At 42.8% G+C, this 19,234-nt stretch overlaps 1 long non-coding RNA gene across 1 annotated transcript in view; it reads left to right on the top strand.

Annotated features, from left to right (window-relative positions):
* Positions 1-19,234, top strand: part of LOC126312899 (uncharacterized) — a 779,944-nt gene that overhangs the window by 496,132 nt on the left and 264,578 nt on the right. The window lies entirely within an intron of this gene.

Genomic DNA, 19,234 nt, shown 5'->3' with positions numbered 1-19,234 from the left:
CACGTTTTCTCCTCAACATCACGCAGACCGAAGAGACATGTCCAAAGACGACACCACGATAATGTTTCCTGTCAGGTAACTCATGTTGACACAGGATGCCAGTGACGTACCATTCTGTCTCCAGAGTTACCTCTGCCACAACAAGAAGTGCCTAAAGTTACCACAACATGACTCCAGAAGTAATACTGATGTGCCTCTCCTAAATACTGGAAGAATGGGACCTCCATCCAAAGTATCTGCCGTACTTCCCGGCGTTGACTATCCTGGGTAATACAGAGCCACGGAACACAATACAAGGCTATTCTTCAGCAGCCCATGCTTCCCAGTCACGCCATCACACCATACGCTACAGTTCGAGTAGTGGTGTTAACGACAGCCTACACGTGGGAAAATAATTCACTTTTTTGGATGTTGCTAGTCTGCGACCAATGGTGTGGCATGACACACATGGTTACACGAAGTCCACTACTTGTCCTCGGGTGGCAGTCTCAAGCGTGGAAGGGATGTTTAAGTACTTGTGGCACAATGCGGCGATCATCCCTTGAGCTGGTCGCATGTTGTTGACCAGAACCTTAACAAGGAGTATGCCTGATCTCATGTTTCCAGAGCCGTCCATCATTGACACAATCACATTCAAATGCACGATTCGATCATCAGGCGAAATGGAGACCCACAGTGACTCCCCTATCAAACTCTTTCACGTGCTGGCGACACTGTCTCCAACTAGTACTCGGCATCTCCATGTGCGTAACCGTGATCACAGAACATTTGACGCTGTTCAAGTCCGCTATGTAGCTTACCAGGTTTGGTAACAACATCAGATACGAAGAACACTAATGCACTCTGAGGGCCGTTCTACTTGCAACAGAGAATTGGAACCCTTATCACTTAGATACACGCCGTTGGTTTGCACGTTTACGAAGCCACATTGATTTCCGACCAGGTTCTCTAGCTACTTCACATTTTGGTAAGCAGTGTATTTTGATAAAGACACACAAATGTAACTCAGTTGACTGAAAACGATAAAAAGGAAACGAATTATGTGACAAAAGTTCGTGGATAGAATACCGATGATACTGGTGCGAAGGAGAACGCTCCGTCAACGAAGGAAAACCACAACATATCAGCGGATATGTAAAAACTGCATAAATAAAACACGTAACTAAGGGCGAGATAGAACATGCTCTCTAACGACGACACATGGCAGGAGTACGTGAAGTATTTTACCTTAAAGCACACATAGATGCGCTATTTGTGTGAATATTACCATCGAAACTCACTGTGATCTGATTGTCGCATCTAGCTAGCAAAAAATTCGTTAACGATTTCTATGAATAACCGGCGATCTTTTATAGACTTTGTGAGGCGTATAGCACTGAATTAAACCTGAACGGTAAGAGCTTGAGGTCTGGAACTGTACCACACACTGAAGTCGCGTCTTGTAGCAAAAGTAAGGCAGAGCTCTTGCTGTGGGGCTCTTTTAAAATCTCGGGTTTCGGGGAAAATGGCAGACTGCGAAGGTGTCTTTACTTTTCATACCTAGCACGCCCATTTGCACAGTTTTGGGTTTGCATTTAGTTACGTTGCCATACACGACTTCCAACGGCCAGAAATGCTTCTCTGGCGTGACGTTGGTATATGTATGCCTAAAGAACTGATCAGACGTAGCACAAAAGGTTTCCTAACAATGAAAAAGTCACAATAGCGAAAATTACTAACTTCTCAGTTAACTGCAGTTATGACCAGCAAAAAGTTTAATCATTATTATCCACTTGATAACTCTTATCCATCCCGGTAACAGACATAAAATCAAGAATCAAATTAATTCATAACGTAATATCATCACTAACTTCAAACGCCTTTTAATCTGTATTTAACCAAAATCTCATGTGCCAACTGCAATGCACGCCACGTGGAGACTGTGGAATGGGTGACTATTTTATTTATTTATTTTTAATTTCAATAGTGGTACTTCCGCATTTCCATAGCAGACAGACGAAACTTGTGGAAAGTTTTGCTTGTTTAATAATTTGCTCTTTATACATATAATGATCGGGCAGAAATGTATAAACACTGCGAGATACACTTTCTCGAGCGTAATGCAGATTCTTGCAATACTGTTTTTGAGCTCTAACGGCACCTGCGCAACATCGTCAATACCTTGCAAGTGTCAGACGTGATACGAATTGTGTTCTAAGCGATTTTGAGTGCACTATGATGGAGTGAATGTGGGCAGCTTACTAGTGCTCGTATGGTAGGTGGTTCCGATATGAAGGGAGCCAAGGTGTTTGGTGTTTCAAGAGGCACCATATCAAAGATTTGGCGCGCTTACAGGAAAAGAAGAAAAACATCATCCGCTAAATTACAATTCGGACGAACTGAATGGGATTGCGGCAAAAAAATAAAATAAAAGGTCGACAGCTGCGGGAGACGCTGCCGAGCTGAATGTTGCACTCGTAAATACTGTCAACATCAAATACTTTGATGACTAGTAACCCAACTTTAAAGGTAAATATCTAACAAACTTCGTTGAAAGGAAACAGCGTATATCATAGAGAACCAGCATACCTAACAACAGAAAAACAAAATGGCTCTGAGCATTATGGGACCTAACTTCTGAGGTCATCAGTCCCCTATAACTTAGAGCTACGTAAACTCTTCATCTCAGATTATCACTCACAACCTAGGTCCTCAATTATTTGCCGGATGTATTCAAGTCTCTGTCTTCGTCGCCAGATTTCGCCTCTACAGCCCGCTCTAACACCATGGAAATCATTCGCTGATGTCCCAACAAATGTCCTATCATCCTGTCTCTTCCCCTTGTTAGTATTTTACACACATTCTTTTCCTCTCCGATTCCACAAAGAACCTCCTCATTTCTTACTTTAAGAGTCCACCTATTTTCAACATTCGACTGCAGCACTACATTTCAAAGTCGATTCTGTTCCGGTTTTACTTTAGTCCATATTTCTGCTCCGTAAGTAGGGAATTGCAGGCCGATCTGGTGTCCTAAAAGCACTCATCAGTGACGTAGATGCACGTAGTAAGAAACGTCTGCAGAAGCAATAATCCCTCGGCTCTGGAGCAGTGGAAGAATTACACTACTGGCCATTAAAATTGCTACACCATGAAGATGACGCGTTACAGACCCGAAATTTAACCGACAGGAAGAAGACGCTGTGATATGCAAATTAGTAGTTTTTCAGAGCATTCACACAAGGTTGGCGCCGGTGGCGACACATACTACGTTCTGACACGAGGAAAGTATCCAACCGATTTCTCATACACATACAGCAGCTGACCGGCGTTGCCTGGTGAAACCTTGTTGTGATGCCTCGTGTAAAGAGGAGAAATGCGTTCCACCACGTTTTCGACTTTAATAAAGGTCGGATTGTAGCCTATCGCTATTGCGGTTTATAGTATCGTGAAATTGCTGCTCGCGTTGGTCGACATCCAATGGCTGTTAGCAGAATATGGAATCGGCGGGTTCAGGAGGGTAATACGGAACGCCGTGCTGGATTCCAACGGCCTCGTATCACTAGCAGTCGAGATGACAGGCATCTTATCCGCACGGCTGTAACGGATCGTGCAGCCACATCTCGATCCGAGAGTCAACAGATGGGGATGTTTGCAAGACAACAACCATCCGTACGAACAGTTCGACGACGTTTGCAGCAGCATGGACTATCAACTCGGAAACCGTGGCTGTGGTTACCCTTGACGCTGCAGCACAGACAGAAGCGCCGACGATGGTCTACTCGACGACGAACCTGAGTGCACGAATGCCAAAACTTCATCTTTTCGAATGAATCCAGGTTCTCTTTACAGCATCATGATGGTCGAGTCCGTGTTAGGCGAAATCGCGGTGAACGGACATTGGAAGCGTGTACTCGTCGTCACCATACTGGCGTATCACTCGGCGTGATGGTATGGGGTGCCATTGGTTACACGTCTCGGTCACCTCTTGTTCACATTGATGGTACTTAAAACAGTGGCTGTACCCTTCATTCGATCCCTGCGAAACCATACTTTTCAACACGATAATGCAAGACCCCATGTTGCAGGTCCTGTACGGGCCTTTCTGGATACAGAAAGTGTTCGACTGCTGCCCTGGCCAGCACATTCTCCAGATCTCTCACCAACTGAAAACGTCTGGTCAATGGTGGCCGAGCAACTGGCTCGCCACAACACGCGTCACTACTCTTGATGAACTGTGGTATCGTGTTGAAGCTGCATGGGCAGCTGTACCTGTACATTCCATGCAAGCTCTGTTTGACTCAATACCCAGGCGTATGAAGGCCGTTATTACGGCGAGGGCTGTTTGTTCTGGGTACTGATTTCGCAAGATCTATGCACCAAAATTGCGTGAAAATGTACTCACATGTCACTTCTAGTATAATATAGTTGTCCAATGAATACCGGTGTGACATCTGCATTTCTTCTTGGTGTAGCAATTTTAGTGGCCAGTAGTGTAGTTTAGTTTCACGCTGTATCCAACTTCTGGCCGGGTTTACATTCCAAGAGTGATACATGGCGTGGTACGGTGATGATTTGGGCAGCTATAACGTGGGCTCACCAGCAACTTTGCAAGGTTGCATTACTGCCAAAGATCGTGAGACCCTTTTGACTGATCATTCCATCGTGTGGTACAATGGTGCTTCACCATTGGTGATGCTGTGTTCCAAGACGATAGAACGCCTGCTCACACAGCTCGCACCGTTTAGGACTGGTTCGTGAGAACGAGGATGAACTGTCGCGCCTCTTCTGGTCACCACGGTCAGTATATTTCAGTATTGTTGAACATTTATGATGTACTTTAGAGAGAGTTTCTGTTTTGTATCATTTGTTAATAAATAGCTGCCACTCCATGTATGCTTGAACGAGACGTCACGAATCTATGCAGTGCTGTACATGTACGTCATGATAAACTCGCTACGCGTGTTTGTGTGTGTGTGTGTGTGTGTGTGTGTGTGTGTGTGTGTGTGTGTGAAAGAGACAGAGAAAGAGAAAGGGGGGTGGGGTGGATACTACGAAAATTGAATAAAGAAAAATGTTGCCAGTATACTGTAGATTTAAAAACTTAAATCCATAAAAAGTTTTGTGTCTCCAATAGTACGACTGACAATGCCAAAATCATCAGCGCACGGAAACGATCATTTTTGTTTAAATCAGGGACATGAAGAGTAGCAAGAAACGTGTCCTTCGATAAGACACTAGCTTTCAACGTCCCAAAACCGTCAGTATATCGTAACAACGAGCGATTTCCCCTTCATGTTCTGTTCATGTTAATAGAGAAATTATTTTATTTTCTATGTATTGCGTTTATGTCGTTGCGAACTGTGACTGAGAGCTGCAAATAGAAATAATATTTTATCATTGCGGGTACGTCGCCAAAGGTCGACTTCGAAAAGGTTACCGAACTCTCGCCGTATGAAACCTTCGGAATTGCAACAGCTTTAATAGAGGTGATAATGTAGGATTCAGTATGTGCAGGATTTATGCTCTGCGGGAAAAAATTGCAACACCAAGGAGTTGTGCGACGTAAACGAATGTTAGCAGGCATGCTCTACAACTGAAAGATGTCTATTCAAATTTCGCGCCAGCAAGTAAAAGTGGATCTAAGAGGTCGCTATAATAATGCGACTCCGGTTTGGATTGAATACGCGCTTTAACGGTCATTGGAGATGACAATGGACGAGGTGAGTTAATGTTAGGCAAGTCGATAAAGATGCCAGTATGAACACCTCAAAAATGGTTCAAATGTCACTGAGCACTATGGGACTTAACATCTGAGGTCATCAGTCCCCTAGACTTAGAAATACTTAAACCAAACTAACCTAATGACAGCACACACATCCATTCCCGAGGCAGGATTCGAACGTGCGACTGTAGCAGCAGCGCGTTTCCGGACTGAAGTGCCTAGAACCGCTAGGCCACAACGGCCGGCTATCAACACCTCGCTGAGTTTGAAAGGTGTCGGGTAATAGGGCTACGAAAAGCTGGATGTTGCTTCTGAGATACTGCAGATAGACTTGGCACGAATCTAGTCTTTGTACATGATTGGTCGCAGCGGTAGTCACAAGAAGGTAGAGTCGCAAAAGACTAGACTCCAAACGACCACTTGGCACTCCTGAGAGGGAACACCATCGTGTTCGTCGATTGGGTCTGGCATATCGCACTGCATCTGCAGCAGTAATTTGAGCAGTATGGAGCAACACAGTGACACAACGAGCTGTTGCAAATCGGTTACATCAAGGTCAGGTCGGGGCCAGACGTCCTGTAGCATGAATTCCAGTAATAGTAAAGTGCCGCCATTTGCGAGTTCACTTGGTGTCAAGCGAGAACTCATTGGAGGGCAGAGTGGAGGTCTGTTGTGTTTCCTGTCGAACGCTGTCTCGGTGCCAGTAATGGCAGGATGCCGATTACATGGAGGCCGGCTGAGGGCCTGGAACCAACCTGTGTGCCTTGCTAGACACCCTTGGTCTACGCCTGAAGTTATGATCTGGGGTGCGATTTTATATGACAGCAGGAGCACTCTTCTGGTTATTACACGAATCCTGACAGCAGATTTGTACGTCCATCAGTTGATTCCATCTGTTGTACTGCCATTGATGAACAGTTTTCCAATAGCATAACGCTTGCCCACATACTACTGTTTTAACACAACATGCTCTACATAGTGTCGACTTGTTACCTTTGCCTTCTCAGTCACCAGATCTGTTCCAAACGATCACATAACCAGCGACCCGGGGATGTTAAATATGTTACCTAGACAAATATATCCCCGAAATTTCATTCCACTATATTAATTACTTTTTGGTGTTGCGATGTTTTTCCTTCACTGTGTAATGATAGCAATAATTTCGAAATTCTCTATTACTTCAAGTATCAATATTTTGTTTCATACGGAAGTTTTCATGTTTTACGACATGTTCACTTGTAGCGTACGTGAATGAGCATACCGGGCATTCAGAACTTCGCGAAAATTCCTTACCATTGGGAATGTCTCACCTACCTTCCCGTCACTAGACTTTCATTTCTGCCTGATTAATGGTCTCAATGACCTTTACAGTGCATTTTACATCTCCTAGTTTTTACAGACTTTTTTATTTTTCCCCTTTATTGGTCTTTTCTTTAATGTCCTTACTATTGCGGGCGCCCGGCCCCGGTAGCTGAGTGCTCAGCGCGACAGACTGACAATCCTAAGGGCCCGGGTTAGATTCTCGGCTGGGTCGGAGATTTTCTCCGTTCAGGGACTGGCAGTTGTCCTAATCGTCATTATTTCATCTCCATCGACGCGCAAATCGCCGAAGTGGCGTCATATCGAATGATTTGCACCAGGCGAGCGGTCTCCCCGACGGCAGGCCCTAGTCACACGCCATTATTATTATTATTATTATTATTATTACTACTACTACTGCGGGAATGTGGGAAAGGTGAGGAAGGCCCACCGTAACATTCCGTAAACTGCTGGATAATACTAAAAGTGGAATACCAAGAGCAATCAAATGTTTGTCGGTTGGTACCGGGATTGCTGAAATCGGGGACCTCGAGATACGTTATGATGATATGTATATCCTACTGAAATGAATTGGAGAGTTTTTAAAAAGGTTTACACTGTATACGCAGGGTTCTATTTTTTTTTTTTGTTTTCCTGATACTGTTAAATCTTTGAAAAGAAGCAGTAAGAATACGTTACTAACTTAATTATTGAATTTTCTGCACAACATGTCGAACCTGATACCAAAGTGCTTGCCGTTTACCGCAACTGCCCTTAACGAACTAAGTTTCTGCGACAGTTTTGTTTCCTGTCGAAATCTGAATGGATGGCTAAGATAATTTTTATTACCAGAAACTGTCATATGTATGTCTTTAGGCTACAAGCTTCCATCGTCTCAAAATAATCATCTTTAAACCTGAAAACTGAAAAATGAACTTCTATATAATTTTACATATGATAGATAAAAATTCCCACTTGAAACCTTCTGTTAGATTAAAACTGTGTGTCAGACCAGACTCGAACTCGAGACCTTTGCCTGGACTGGCAAATGCTCTAGTGACTGAGCTACTCCGGTACGACTCGATAAACGTCCTTACAGCTATACTTCCGCCAACAGTACCTCATCTCCTACCTTCCAAGAACTGGGTCCAGCACACAGCTTTTACATGCCAGGTACTGCAAAAATTGAGGGTGTTTACATTTAGTTGATTCCCCTTTGTCTTGCCTCTACAGGGTATATAAACAACGATTTATACACACAGCACCGCCTCTCCCACTAACCAATTTATAAACGTCGTTAATAATTTGCATATACGCTCAACACTTTCGAAGACTGTTCAATTAATGAAACGTAGCAAACGGCAGATAAAGATTGAAACAACAAATCAGTTTTGGTAGCAGAATATAATATAATGAACGTACTACAACGTAACATCAGCAAAGACGCATAAGAAGGAATAATTTCATTTCAGGCTTAATATTTAAGTTTTTTTCTTTTTTCCTTTTATTTATTTATTGAATTTTGAGTCATCAGTCTCACAAACTGTTCTTCTTCTGTGTCTGCCTCTTCATTTCAGAGTAACACTTGCACTCAACATCTTGAATTACAAAGGCAGTCAAATGAAAATGGCAGAGATAGAAGAAAGTACGTAGACTGTTTATTATTTCAAAAGTAACTTCCACAATTGTTAATACATTATCCCACTGTGGCGGTCAATGTCTGCATGGAAAAATGTTTTTGGTGGACTGCGGAACCATGATTGTACCCAGGACTACATCCCACTGTCGCCTCGCGGGATTAGCCGAGCGGTCTCAGGCGCTGCAGTCATGGACTGCACGGCTGGTCCCGGTGGAGATTCGAGTCCTCCGTCGGGCATGGGTGTGTGTGTTTGTCCTTAGGATAATTTAGGTTAAGTAGTGTGTAAGCTTAGGGACCGATGACCTTAGCAGTTATGTCCCATAAGATTTCACACACATTTGAACATCTCATTGTCTGAAGGAAAGCGTTAGGAGAGACGAGGACAGTTTAGGAATTGTGCAAGTGCTTCTCAGTGAAACTTCCGCAACGTAGTCGATTCAACGTTGACAACATGGGGACGGGCAGTATTTTGCAACGGAATTAGCACTATATTTAGCAAACATCAAACACGTCTCATCATCATTCAGTACCTCATATCCCTTTTTCTTTCCACACTGCGTCTTCTTCACGATTTTCTTAAATTTCAGTCCACTCTTTAACATTATTAAATAGTGATGCGTGAATGTATCTGCTCCTGGGTACACCTTCCATTCCAACATCTGTTTTCGGCATCTGTCTCTGACCGCGTTGAATTCCAATTGGAATCTTTCCATGTTTCCGGGTAGTTTTCAAGTATATTTCCTGCTCTTATGATTTTTGAATAGTGTATTTGTTATTCGTAGCTGAAATTTATTGCAGAATTCAATTATTCTATTTTCTCTCTCATTCCGACTACCTTCCTACTACCAACCCCATATTTCCCAGTAACTCTTTTTTCTGACCCTTGCCCTACAACCACATTCCAATTCCCTAAGGTTATTAGGTTTTCATCTCGCTTTCCCATTCTGTATGCATTTACTCGTTCCATAAGCTTATAAGGGTGTTCGGAAATTCCCGTTACAACGTTATGGGAGAGGGGAGAGAGCACATAATATTTTGAAGAGGATCCCGTGTCCGGAGCCGCGCGTGATTAGCCGAGCGGTCTCGGGCGCTGCAGTCATGGACTGAGCGGCTGGTCCCGGCGGAGGTTCGAGTCCTCCCTCGGGCATGTGTGTGTGTGTGTTTGTCCTTAGGATAACCTTAGCAGTTAGGTCCCATACGGTTTCACACACATTTGAACATTTTTTTCTCGCGTCCAGAAAGTACCGTTTCCGTCCTACGACAGTTTCAGTTCCGATGTTTAACTCATCCAATTCTGCTTGAGGAAGTGAACTAGGCGTGACGCAGCACGGTTGTTAGGAAAAATTCGAAAGGAAAAGCAAAAAACATCCGTTTATCAACTAAGCACTTTTTTGTGTTAACACTTAAACATTATGTGTTTTTATTATTCCAAAACAAAAAAGAGTACAGTGCATTTTACATATAGAACAACACTTTGCACTAGAACAGCGGTTCAATATGGCAACCATCAAGGGGATGTTACAGACATTGTAAACGCATCGTGTTTACCTTTCTGAGTACCAGGAGAAATAACTCAGGGACTTTTCTGTTTCCCTGAGGAGACGTGGGCGTGTTACACGTCTGAATTGAAACCGTCATAGAACGGTTGCCTGTTCAAAATGTTCTGTAATCACTTCCGTCTACATATCCTAGAAATTTGTAACGAGAATTTCCGGACACCTTTCATACTCTCTCTAAGTCTTTATCTTCAACTTCGGCTTTGGTTTGATATCAAGTCTGGTGAGAACTACCCTATCAATGGATTTCTGGCAGTAATTTACTCTGATACATAGTTTTCTGTTTGTAACGAATCTTACTCACACCTTACCTTTTTTCTGTTGCTATTGATATGACTCTATATTCGTTTGACTAGAAATCCTTATCTTCTTCCAATTTCACTTCACTTACGCCCTCTATATCTAGACTGAAACTTTGCTTTTCTCTCTGCGGGTTTTGTAACTTCTCCAACACGTTACACGTACCGCTGCTTTATGCACCAACTCGCAACATGTTACCCTTTCATTAGTTATTCCATCTTTTTTTACGTAGTCACCTCCCCCTTGGCTGCCCCCTCACCGCGATCTCACTGGGAGCTACTCAGAAATCTTACGCAATGGAGAGATCATCGTGACACAGTGTCTTTTACCTATCTCCGCTCCTCTGTCCTCTTTGAAAACGCCGTTTGGCTTTATGGAATGTAAAGGCCCAGGAGAGGCAATTCTGACGTCGTGCATGCTGATGGAAGCATGGGGTTTGTCTCCTTCAAGGATAGATTTGTAGACAAAAAGAAGCGTAACAGTCAAAAGATATTCGAAATCTTCAGTAAATAGATGTAATCGATATGGGAAGAGGTAAATTAGGACTGGAAGACCAAGAACGATGTGTTCAGATTAAAACTGGTGTACGTCACAAAATTTCGGGTCTGGGATTAGCATCCAAGGTGTTAGGAAATCCTGGATGAGATTCGGAGACGAGACTGCTAGTAAATCGGGGTTCTGCAAACACCGAAAAAAATAACATAATATCGACGAAGAAAGTGGGCTATAAAAAAGAGAACAGTAGAGGCAAAGTGGGCCAAAAGAAACCAGTCAGAAGACTAAGGAGCAAAAACACAGAAAAAATAATCGTCATGTAAGAGACGCTTAGTTTTAGTTTCTATTCTTCTGTGTATTAATTTGGTTCACAGCTTTGATGCTTGAGCTTTGAAGCTGAAGTGCTCTGTTTCTCGGATTTATCTGTCATTTTTATTGTCGGCGTAGTATGTATCTCTGACTCTTATACTGACATTTCCTATGTCCTCCGAATCTCTGACAACAATTTAATCTGACATCTCATTATGAGACGGTTCTTCTCCTTATCAAAGGCCCGAAATTTGCTTATCCGACTTATCTGCTATCCCTTTTGAGGCTTAGCAGTGTAATTCCTTCAGAAACATTAATGTTCTTACTACACTAAGAAAAGTTGTAAAATTTTATTTTTGTCGGTTTCCACAGCCTCTACGTGTTTTGTGAATGAAAACGTCGTCCAGACAGGCTGCATTATTTTCTTTTATTATCTGTGGGACTGGACAATTTCGACCTTTGGTCATTTTCAAGTTTAAGATTCGTGCCTGAAAGTGTCCAAAGTTTGAAATTGACCAATTGCGCAGATAATAATAATGATAATAATAATAATAATAATAATAATAATAATAACAATAATAATAATACTAAATACAGCCTGCCTGGACCATGTTTTCATTCCTAAGAAAAATACAAGCTAGAACAGGGGAAAGGGGCGGTGTGACAAGAATGAGTAATGAATATTTACTGGCTCTCGTTTCTTTCCTTTCCTTACACCTGTTAATTATTATAGATCAGAAATATGCAGTAAAACTTATGATGGTAGATGAAGTGTTTAGCAAGAAATCATTGACGAGTAATGCTGCTGAACGTTGGAGAGCGCATTCGGACAAACTGAAGAGTTTGCGTTCGCTGCAGGAAATACATCGTTCCTCGGACCAGCCGTGTATCAATTGTGGCTGTCGTGAGACAATGGTCGTTTATTCAGTAATGGTATACAGGCAGCTGTGTTCCTAGCTAACAATAAGCAATGTGTTTAACAAGCGTCGGCCCAGTATTTGAATTTTACCGTTGCACTGAGCCGTAAATCGGGTTAGCAATCCGCGTCACGCTTTTGTAAAACAGCCCCACCTCCCGCATTGGGCTTAACAGAGGCTCCCGTTGGGTATTTCAGGCTCTCCTCTGCCTGATCGGGGAGATTAATAGGAGCGGCCTGAATAAGTTTATCGCTTTGGGATCAGCAGATGCATTGCTGTATATTCAAAACTTAATAATTCACTGCTCGTGATTAAGCCACAAAGATAAACGACGTCGTTTGCAATGTTTCAGTACCGATGCCTAGAAACTGGTAAGATTCATTCCTGTTCTATTAAGGAAACCATAATCATGTCATTACAGACGAACGAATTGATCGACGACACTCTTCCTACATAGATATAAACAGTTTCCAGTTATTTTTTTTATTTGAGAGTCAGGAAAATACAAATACACAGAATGATAGTGCCGTCACGAAACTGAACAATTTAATGGAAAAATCCGGTACATGAGGTGAATTTGTATTTTCATATCACATGTGCCAAGAACTTCAGAAATGCCAAGATATCTGCTGTGACATGAATGATAGTATCATCTGTGCATAGAACGCATTCAGCACGTATTTCAATTTTATCCGCATTCACTATATGTTTCATGAACATTAAAACCCATATTTTGAAATTGGACTTCCGCTTATAAATGGAATTTTACTTTATTGGCATGGATTAGTTAGCCTCAAGGTTCAGACGTGTTAAAAGATGTCATCTGTTCACGTGGCTTCCACTGAGAAGTTATATTTTTGCCGTCGCTTTACCAATTTAATAATGAAATTCGTGGCGCAGCAATGTTTGTTATAAGAGAATAATTTTTGTGGAGATCATTATGAAGTTGAGGAATGACTACTGACTTTCGTAATTCAGTTTTTTAAAGGATAAATTACTTCCAAATATTTACAAATTCAAATTCCATCACTGTCCTCTCGCGAAAGAAAGTGACATTTTCTTATTATTTGTGTCGCCTTTTTGTAGTTTGTGGAACACAGTAATATTGAAGCCTGAGATGCATAAATTAGTTTCACGTCCTTGCATTGCAATGCGCAAGGCTCTTCTTTCGTATTTGCTTACTTTCTGCCGCACTCCATATTTTATAGTCATCAGTCCGAGCAAAATGGTTCAAATGGCTCTCAGCACTATGGGACTTAACTGCTGAGGTCATCAGTCCTCTAGAACTTAGAACTACTTAAACCTTACCAACCTAAGAACATCACAGCATCCATGCTCAAGGCAGGATTCGAACCTGCGACCGTAGCCGTCGCGCGATTCGAGACTTAGCACCTAGAACCGCTCGGCCACTCCAGCCGTCCCTCAGTTCGAGCAGTAATGATTTTCCGTTGCTACAGAGAACATAAAAATTGTTAGGGCCATTTACATTACAGTCAGTATACAGTGATATCATTCACTATTAGGAACTGCTTTTAAAAATTCATTAGCAGTTCAGTTTATATAATGTTCATTTCACACTGCATTTCATTTCACATGCAGACTGTTTTAGTCTCATGTTGCATTGTTACATTTATATATGTATCATTTAGGTTTGGAAAAGTATTTAAAATCAAATGGCAATTTCTTGATTATTTATTCTTTCAAACTTCGATTCGTATTATATAAAGCATTTTTATCCGGTTAATTTCTGTTTTGGGCTGGCAAGTGGAGTATTGTGACGTCAATAATTGTAGCTCTCCTAGCTGCACCGCACAATAGTTTCACAGGACAGATTATTTAGTTTACAATTTTGGCTTTGGTTGAAGTTTCTTAAAATGCAGTAGTACAGTTTTACGTCTGGTGACTTATTTATCAAATAGCCTTTCCGTAATTACACCACTTGCACTGTTCAGGATTACAACACAGACTTACACGGGTATGATGAATAGCAGTTCACTTTATTCCATTTCAGTTCACCCGATTAAGACATTGAAAACCTACAGCAGGCGAACACTAGGTTGTAGAAACTTTTGGTAATTGCGTAGTCACATCAAAGTACTACCTCGATAGTGAAACGACAAAAATTACCTGGCATAACTCTTTCGCACATGGGCTGTTTCGCTCGTTAACATTAGTGTAAAATTCTTTTTTATATTTCCTTTGTTCATTATCATTTGTATTTCTTGATCAGTACTGTTTTTAAGAATTTGTTGGTTTATTTGCGTGACATTTCCGGGGTGTTGTGTTAAATCACTTGTACAGTATGAAGTCACAGTAGCGCTGATTTTAGAGTTCACATGCAGGATTTTTGGTTAATTATTTAGTAACTGGAATAATTTATCTTTTTTTGGGGACAGTGCGTGGTTGAATTCTTTTGGCTAGATTTCGTTTTTGTTACTAATCGGTATTATGACTGATAAGATTTTGTTGGATTCCGTTAAATCACAGGTTCGCTCAAGAAATTAAAAACCATTTCTATGCCAAATTCTTTACCTACTGGTCTCTAACATGATCCATGCTAAATAAAAATAAGTGACGAAAAGTTGTTGACGGGAAGGGGAATGAATTTTTTTTTAAACAGGAAATTAGTTTTTCGTAGAGTCTCCCTTTTTATGTCAATGGCTGTCCCACGTTTTTCTGTTGAACAGATTGAGTTTTCCGATAGCGATTATGACAATTCCGCAAAATACCAAATCACAGTCGTAAACTCGTCAACTGAAAACGCTTTTCCGTAACAAATTTCTTTAGACTTGATAACAGGTGCAGTCATTAAATGCTGCATCTGACGAGCAGGGAAAGAGTTCCCACATTTGAACGTGCAGTATTGTTGGCAGCTGAACGTCCTTGAAAACATATCGTGTGTCTTACTTATTTGCAGTCCAGTTCTGCTCTCATATACCTTTTCAAATTTTATTAGTGCGAAAGTCTTACGTCCATTCCGCCACATATACTTTCCAGCAAACCATTAAAAAAAAACTTCACCTTTCTTAGTGCAGATCCACGTGTTTCACATACCGGTATAATTGCAGTTTGGCCTCCGCAATTACGTATAAAATGGTGAAGAGATTAGTTGCATTCTTTACAACTGTAACATGGTCTTCTTTTGATTTGCATATGTAATGAGCTTTTTCATATTTATTTAACCTCGTTTTATCAAACACCAATTTCTCTATTTCATCTTCACTATTTTTAAAACGAGCGCGGTGGCACCGTGGTAAGACACTGGACTTACATTTGGGACGACATCGGTCCAAATCACAGCCTAGCTGTCTTTGATTTATGTTAGGTTTTCTGTAGTTTCTTTAAGTCCCTTAAGGCAACTCGGTAATGGTTACTTTCGGGTACATACGACAGGTTTTCTTCCATATTCCTTCATAATCCGATCTTGTATTTGGGGACGAATGGCATCGTCGTCGTTGGGACATTAAAAGCTTATGTTCATTCCTTCCCTCTCTGCATTCCTATGTGCAGTTATTGTTTTCGGACGTCTTCATGTGGATAAATCTCCAAAAATTGTGTGATGGCACGGTATTCCATGTTACTCTTTTCTACTAAACACACCCAAAACAAGAGACTATTTCTAATGCCCGAATACTTCGCAGATCAGGTTGATATTTGACTCACGACATATTATTGTGCTCTATGTTCAAACGCAAAAAAAAACTACACCGACTACTCGTAGTACTATACTTGCCACGGGCTAATAACTCTTTAACCTCTTCCTTGTAGACGATATGAAAGCATCCCACGATTTGGATGAATGGTGTTGCGGCAGCTATCTACTATGCAGGTGTCGATTATGTGCAGCTGAAAATACACTCCTGGAAATGGAAAAAAGAACACATTGTGACCGGTGTGTCAGACCCACCATACTTGCTCCGGACACTGCGAGAGGGCTGAACAAGCAATGATCACACACACGGCACAGCGGACACACCAGGAACCGCGGTGTTGGCCGTCGAATGGCGCTAGCTGCGCAGCATTTGTGCACCGCCGCCGCCAGTGTCAGCCAGTTTGCCGTGGCATACGGAGCTCCATCGCAGTCTTTAACACTGGTAGCATGCCGCGACAGCGTGGACGTGAACCGTATGTGCAGCTGACGGACTTTGAGCGAGGGCGTATAGTGGGCATGCGGGAGGCCGGGTGGACCTACCGCCGAATTGCTCAACACGTGGGGCGTGAGGTCTCTACAGTACATCGATGTTGTCGCCAGTGGTCAGCGGAAGGTGCACGTGCCCGTCGACCTCGGACCGGACCGCAGTGACGCACGGATGCACGCCAAGACCGTAGGATCCTACGCAGTGCCGTAGGGGACCGCACCGCCACTTCCCAGCAAATTAGGGACACTGTTGCTCCTGGGGTATCGGCGAGGACCATTCGCAACCGTCTCCATGAAGCTGGGCTACGGTCCCGAACACTGTTAGGCCGTCTTCTGCTCACGCCCCAACATCGTGCAGCCCGCCTCCAGTGGTGTCTCGACAGGCGTGAATGGAGGGACGAATGGAGACGTGTCGTCTTCAGCGATGAGAGTCGCTTCTGCCTTGGTGCCAATGATGGTCGTATGCGTGTTTGGCGCCGTGCAGGTGAGTGCCACAATCAGGACTGCTTACGACCGAGGCACACAGGGCCAACACCCGGCATCATGGTGTGGGGAGCGATCTCCTACACTGGCCATACACCTCTGGTGATCGTCGAGGGGACACTGAATAGTGCACGGTACATCCAAACCGTCATCGAACCCATCGTTCTACCATTCCTAGACCGGCAAGGGAACTTGCTGTTCCAACAGGACAATGCATGTCCGCATGTATCCCGTGCCACCCAACGTGCTCTAGAAGGTGTAAGTCAACTACCCTGGCCAGCAAGATCTCCGGATCTGTCCCCCATTGAACATGTTTGGGACTGGATGAAGCGTCGTCTCACGCGGTCTGCACGTCCAGCACGAACGCTGGTCCAACTGAGGCGCCAGGTGGAAATGGCATGGCAAGCCGTTCCACAGGACTACATCCAGCATCTCTACAATCGTCTCCATGGGAGAATAGCAGCCTGCATTGCTGCGAAAGGTGGATATACACTGTACTAGTGCCGACATTGTGCATGCTCTGTTGCCTGTGTCTATGTGCCTGTGGTTCTGTCAGTGTGATCATGTGATGTATCTGACCCCAGGAATGTGTCAATGAAGTTTCCCCTTCCTGGGACAATGAATTCGCGGTGTTCTTATTTCAATTTCCAGGAGTGTAGTATCAGAGTAATATGGTAACAACTGTAGGCTGTAGATGTGTTATATTATACTAATGTAACTCTAAGAACAAAGGTTCTTGGGACATATATCTTCTTTTATCCACAGATCGTTGGAAACAACGTGGCGCTTGGAAATTATAAACGAAAGGAACAATTGGCCATGACCACCTTTATAATGTTAATCACTGTACAACTAGCTCTCATTAAAATTGATTAGTTTAGGAAACACAACTTCCGGCTTAAACCGTCCAACAGCAAACCATCAATGACTAAAATCAGCTGTCACTCCATAAAATATGGGAAGATGTACACAGTAAGTTGTCCTCTAATTGGGTAACACCTACGTTATGACAAGTTAGTCCGAAAAACTTTACAATAACTTCTGTATTTATTATTTGATGCTCTGATTCTTCTGACTGAGTCGGAAAGATGCGTTTTTGTTTCCCCAAAACGCGTCAAGTTTAATGTGGTAGGCAATATAAGTATGACTAAGCCCAATAATGTTCTTAAATTGATAGGTGCTTTCTCCTACCAAAAAATATGTATTTGACAGGCAGAAATCAGGGGCTAGTGTTTATTTTCTAGTCTAGGTCAACAGGGATTGAGGCACAAGCTCTGAAAGACTGGTATTAGGCAGGGAATTAAGTATATTCGTGAGGAAGTGGGCACCATATCATTCGTATGAAGGGGTAGGGTAACAGTCTTAAAGGGAGAGGCTGAACATAGAATATGAACACCCGTCCCCAGAGTGACAGCTCAGTGCCTTAACTGTTGCTCCACCTCCGTTGGTTGGATGCTAAGAAGCTACAGTTATTGCGGGTGATACAGATGGACACGCAAAGGAACTGTTATATTTTGGCGCGTCTGAGAAAAAGCGAGATTAATTTAAGTCCTAATTTGTCAACTGTCAGAAAGAAGGAGTGTGGGGGCTCCAGCATCTGAAAGTCAAGCGAGTTTTAAATTAATTAGAGCTCGCAGGCTCCTCCAGGGACGTATGCTGCTGACAGTTCTGCAACTGAAGGATAAACATGCTACCTGTTGCTACAAAGAGCTAATTAGCTCTGCTGTTCTCGCCTCTGAGCCGTCTTGGCGCCTGAACAAAATACAGTTGGTAAGAGACGGATGCGAATTACTTCTTCTCGTGTGACACGCATGAAGGGTATACGTGTGTGACCTCAGAGCGCTGTGCTCTTTGCGGTAGCATGGCGTGAGGCAGCCTGTGGGTCACGGGATTCACAGAAAACCGAGAAGGCAAAGCAATTTCATTTGTAATTCAAATTTCAAGTGCAGATACCTCTGGAGGATTTACCACGGAACAGCTTATTCAGGTCCGTTTAGCAAAAGGCCTCACTAGAGGATGCCATTAACGCTTGTGTAGTAAAATGTTTCGTTGGACGCTAAAGAGATCAAAAGGACTGCAGAGTCACAAGCGATGCATTTTCCGGAAGTTACCTTCTTCCGTAACCGACACCATTCTATCTACGTGAAATAATTTAGCGTTTGTGCCGTGTGGTGGAAACTACGTTTCGCATATGCTGCAGGTTACCTTCTTCCGTAACCGACACCATTCTACTACGTGAAGTAATTTAGCGTTTGTGCCGTGTGGTGGAAGCTACGTTTCGCATATGCTTCAGGTATAGCAGCTTCTGCTTCCACGCTGGCTTAGTTCTAACCACGACTATCCTCCTAACGTTGCGTTTGATGAACAGTGTAACAGACATAAATGAGCACAGCACTA

The sequence above is a fragment of the Schistocerca gregaria genome, chromosome 1, assembly GCF_023897955.1.
Source record: "Schistocerca gregaria isolate iqSchGreg1 chromosome 1, iqSchGreg1.2, whole genome shotgun sequence".
NCBI classification, from domain to species: Eukaryota; Metazoa; Arthropoda; class Insecta; order Orthoptera; family Acrididae; genus Schistocerca; species Schistocerca gregaria.
The sequence above is the reverse complement of the archived record's forward strand: the minus strand, read 5'-3'. Positions and strand labels throughout refer to the sequence as shown.